At 50.3% G+C, this 4,482-nt stretch overlaps 6 non-coding genes across 6 annotated transcripts; 2 read left to right on the top strand and 4 right to left on the bottom strand.

Moving 5' to 3' along the window:
* Window positions 1-71, top strand: TRNAG-GCC (transfer RNA glycine (anticodon GCC)). The gene has a single exon. It is a non-coding gene; the product is annotated as a tRNA-Gly (tRNA).
* A 1,118-nt stretch (window positions 72-1,189) lies between these two features.
* Window positions 1,190-1,262, top strand: TRNAR-UCU (transfer RNA arginine (anticodon UCU)). The gene has a single exon. It is a non-coding gene; the product is annotated as a tRNA-Arg (tRNA).
* Window positions 1,263-2,473: 1,211 nt separating this feature from the next.
* On the bottom strand, window positions 2,474-2,545 carry TRNAD-GUC (transfer RNA aspartic acid (anticodon GUC)). Its single transcript has one exon. It is a non-coding gene; the product is annotated as a tRNA-Asp (tRNA).
* Window positions 2,546-3,484: 939 nt separating this feature from the next.
* On the bottom strand, window positions 3,485-3,603 carry LOC114828332 (5S ribosomal RNA). Its single transcript, XR_003777117.1, has one exon. It is a non-coding gene; the product is annotated as a 5S ribosomal RNA (ribosomal RNA).
* Window positions 3,604-3,788: 185 nt separating this feature from the next.
* Window positions 3,789-3,907, bottom strand: LOC114828333 (5S ribosomal RNA). The gene has a single exon (XR_003777118.1). It is a non-coding gene; the product is annotated as a 5S ribosomal RNA (ribosomal RNA).
* Window positions 3,908-4,086: 179 nt separating this feature from the next.
* LOC114828334 (5S ribosomal RNA) lies at window positions 4,087-4,205 on the bottom strand. The gene has a single exon (XR_003777119.1). It is a non-coding gene; the product is annotated as a 5S ribosomal RNA (ribosomal RNA).
* Window positions 4,206-4,482: the final 277 nt, after the last annotated feature.

The raw sequence follows: 4,482 nt of genomic DNA on the forward strand, positions 1-4,482 counted from the left end.
GCGTCGGTGGTTCAGTGGTAGAATACTCGCCTGCCACGCGGGTGGCCCGGGTTCGATTCCCGGCCGACGCATTGTTTTGCGTTCCCAACAACGGCTCGAACTCTAATCCTCACGAGCAGGAGCCTTCGAAAGGCTGCGAGAGCCTCCTTGTGCCGCCAATTTCCGTGAAAAATCACCTCATTCTCAAACTATCCCTGATTTTGTCTCTGGCAAAAGCGCCGCTACGGTTAAGGCTGGGAAGCTTGAGTCCGACCGATAGCCCGTGAAGAGAGTAAATCGATCGCTGATGGGGCAGCCGAAGATGACGGGCTCGAGATTTGGCATGAGTCTCAGCAGATATAGAGCGAGAGGCATTACGTAAACCCGATTTGATAAAAGAAATTCTGATGCTTTGATAACTCGATTGGTATCTGCCGATAGGGGCAGGCGGGAATCGTGAATTTCGAACAAGAGCCATTCACGCCGCCAAACACCCTTTCTCCTTGGACGGCTGGAAACAGAAAAATCCCACTCGAACTCAGAAAAACTTGAAATCAAAGCATTCAAGCATAGTCCACATTCGCGCTCAAAGCAACCCTCTTGTCAGAGAAGCTTAAACATCCGTGAGCATTGTGAAAGGCCGAATGAGCATTCTGAATAGGTGTGATTGCACATGAAGTTACGAGCTTCTGAATAAGAATGAGTCGGATTCGGAAACCCCCGCTGGCTCTAGCTAACTAAGCCTCCGCGAAAATCGAGAACAGGAATTATGTGAGCAATTTTAGAGATCCGTTTGCTGGCAAGCGTCAACTTTCTGAACGGCGGCCGCCTTTCGCTTCTAGCGTTCCGAACATCATTCGGTACTTTGGCGGTACAGGCAGACCCGAGAGGAACGTTTCGGACGAGGACTTCTCTGCGCTCGATTCGCGCTTCGGACATATCGTCTCCATGGCAACCGAGTTGAGAGCTTGCTAGTCGGCGCTCGTCTCTTTGAACGACCGGCCGGCCGACCGACTGATCATCTGGTTGCCCACTCGCTTGGTCGCCCGACTACATATCCCTGCTCTTTCAGATGAATCTCAGGTCGGGCAGTGGGACTCCAAGCCAACCACTTGCGATCAAGAAGCGAGCGCAGCGGTGACACGAGACGGTGCCTCCCACATTTGAGATATTAGCTAGAGTTGGCTTGCACGACCTCGCTCCGTGGTCTGTCCCTGTAGCGCAGTGGATAGCGCGTTGGACTTCTAATCCAAAGGTCGCGGGTTCGACTCCCGCCAGGGATGAGTTCCTTTTTGACAGAAACTGCAGGCGCAGGATGACTCCGCGCTCGGCTTTCACGTAAACGCTCGGCGAATATATTCATCGGAGAGCAGTAAACGACGGAAAGCAGTAAAGATTGTGCACAGGCCCATCGCAACTCGTGATTCGCACCGATTTTTTAATATTTCGTGGAATTGATCTGAGAGATTCTGTCTGGTCAAGATACCTCGATCGGGGATGCATTGGTCATCATTAAGTATCCCCGAATCGGGAACATGCAGCTCGCTTTCCTTCCCGGAAGCGTCTCCGAATGTCACGGAAAGTGTTACCCTAGGCGATCACATTTTTTACCTCGACTGGTGACAGCCCACCTGACTGACTGACTGACTGAGAAGAAACTTCTGTTTGCAGTCAAAAACCGTAGAGAGTCGCAGTTTGCCACCAAGGCTGGTATTACGAAAGTTTTGTGAGCGTTACGCCTTGTTCAAAGGAAAAGATCGCAAGCTATCTGCTTTGCTGCTCACGAAGCGCGGAGCAGACGCTAGATTCTGATCCGAATATTTATTATATTCCACAACAAGGAACATTCAGAAAGCATCCATACATCCAAGCTTTCCCCTATCCCTATGTCCTCACTGGGAATCCGACCTATTGAGAGTTATACTACTACTGAATCGTCTGCGTGATTTCCCGTCATGGCTTGCTCTATTTTCAAGAGCAAGCCATGGCTCGTTCATATCTGATGGACTCGAGTGGGTATCAAATCGACTATCGCGTATGACTCACTAAACTACGCTCCGGTCGCTGAAAGCTCGATGGTCACCAGCATCGATAGACCCGGTCCCAGTCAGTGTTACGGACGCTCGCGGTATCCCGTGCGAGTTTGGGAATTTTGCGCTTGCCCCCGGCGGAAGCAGTATTCAATCGAGAATTTCTCGGCTCGTGACGCGAATGGCACAGCGTCTCTTGTGCGCGACAATCGAGAGTTTCATCCCGAACCACAATAAAATGTATCATTCGTTGTTTGGCGCCCTGCGCCGTTCCAAGGCGTTGATCCCCGTGTATTCTCGTGAATTATTATGTTGACCTCCCTTGAAGGAGCTAGCGATCAAGATTACGTCGACGCCGCTAGATCCCAAAGCTCGAAAGGCAACAGATCCACGTGATGAATCGCCTTTTTCAGAGTATCTAGCCAATACGGCCGAACTTCCGCCCTCAGATCCCAAAAAAGTAACTCCCCGTCGGGGAATCGAACCCCGGTCTCCCGCGTGACAGGCGGGGATACTTACCACTATACTAACGAGGACTACAACGACGGGGTGACTTCAATAGAGATTTGTGCCCTGAGCCCGGCTCTCGTCGCTTGAGCACCTCGCAGCAGAATTCAAACATTACTATTGGGTGAATCCTTCCTCAAAGTATCATGAGATCGCGAACTTTCATCGTCATTCGCGGAATCGATTCAGACAGCTCCGGGGTCGGAATGTTTCTCCTCATGTACGACGCGAAGTTGTCGGGAAAGAAGATGCTGTGGAAAGGGCGATTTCAGGAGGATCGATCTCTCGTATTTCCAATCGGAGCGCCGATATGGAGGCCGTTCCGGAGGAGTGCAGACTCTTCCTAGCCATGAGAAATTGGTCCCGCCACGGAGTAGTCTTCTTGATATGCCACACTCTCGAAGATGTATCATATTCAACGATTCATACTCGATATTCGGAGGGAAGAAGATTATCCCTTCAACATTTCCAGCGGTCGAGCAGCGAGAATCGGAATCTAGATTCGGCTCATGGCTTGAGGGAACGAGCCTGGCTCGGTTGAGTCAAAACTGGGGTGTGCATAACAGCCGCGGTTTCAGCTGGTAGTCCTTTTTGACTGCCAGCGACTCTTAGGAAACACGGTCCTCGAGGTTTTCCCTCATAGGTAATTGTTTGAAATTGTTGGAAGCAATCGACTCCGACGGTCCAACATAGGGAGGCAGAGTGAAATATGGTACGTGATAAACGCATGGGAGACTCATTCCATACTCCGCGCGGTGCTCGGAGCCTCTGGACCACTTTTCCAGAGGGATGATCGAAGTAGAGTCACGAATGACTGATATCCGATGAGAAGCAGAAAGGAGCCATTACCGTCTCCTGTTTCCGGGCGGCGATTCCCAGAGCGAGCATGGTTGCGTCTCGGTGAGCCGAAATGAAATCGTAACGAGTTTCCGAATGATTGAGGAATGGAATTGAGAAGGAAAAAAATGTGCCATCAACACCCGGTGTTCCCAGGCGGTCTCCCTTCCAAGTACTAACCGGGCCCAACGTTGCTTAGCTTCGGTGATCGGACGAGAACCGGCGTATTCAACGTGGTATGGCCGATGGCGACAGGTAAGGGATGGTCGCTCCTATTCATTCATCGCTGTAAGCTGAGAATCATCGGAAATTAATGACTTATGGCTTATGATTCACTGAGGAATGTATTCCCATCCTGAAAAAAGGAGATCATCCGAATGCCATGGAGAGAAAAGAAATTGGACTGGAAAAATCCGGTGGAGAAAATAAAAAGTTTGCCATCAACACCCGGTGTTCCCAGGCGGTCTCCCTTCCAAGTACTAACCGGGCCCAACGTTGCTTAGCTTCGGTGATCGGACGAGAACCGGCGTATTCAACGTGGTATGGCCGATGGCGACAGCTAAGGGATGGTTGCTTCTATTCATTCATCGCTGCAAGCTATGGAATCATCGGAACTTAAAGACTCATGATTCACTGCGGAATGTATCCCCATCCCGAAAAAAGGAGATCATCCGAATGCCATGGAGAGAAAAGAAATTGAACTGGAAAAATCCGGTGGAGAAAATAAAAAGTTTGCCATCAACACCCGGTGTTCCCAGGCGGTCTCCCTTCCAGGTACTAACCGGGCCCAACGTTGCTTAGCTTCGGTGATCGGACGAGAACCGGCGTATTCAACGTGGTATGGCCGATGGCGACAGCTAAGGGATGGTTGCTCCTATTCATTCATCGCTGCAAGCTATGGAATCCTCGGAACTTAATGACTTATGATTAGGGATGTAAATTTTTCGCGGAAATTCGCGGCCTTCATTGAAACTCTATGGGGAGTAGCCGAGAATTTCCGCGAAAATTCGCGGAAAAATCGCGGTCCGCGAAAAATTTACATCCCTACTTATGATTCACTGAGGAATGTTTCCCCATCCCGAAGAAAGGGATCATCCGAATGCCATGGAGAGAAAAGAAATTGGACTGG

Source organism: Galendromus occidentalis, unplaced genomic scaffold (genome assembly GCF_000255335.2).
Source record: "Galendromus occidentalis unplaced genomic scaffold, Mocc_1.1 scf7180000077480, whole genome shotgun sequence".
In the NCBI taxonomy this organism is placed as follows: Eukaryota; Metazoa; Arthropoda; class Arachnida; order Mesostigmata; family Phytoseiidae; genus Galendromus; species Galendromus occidentalis.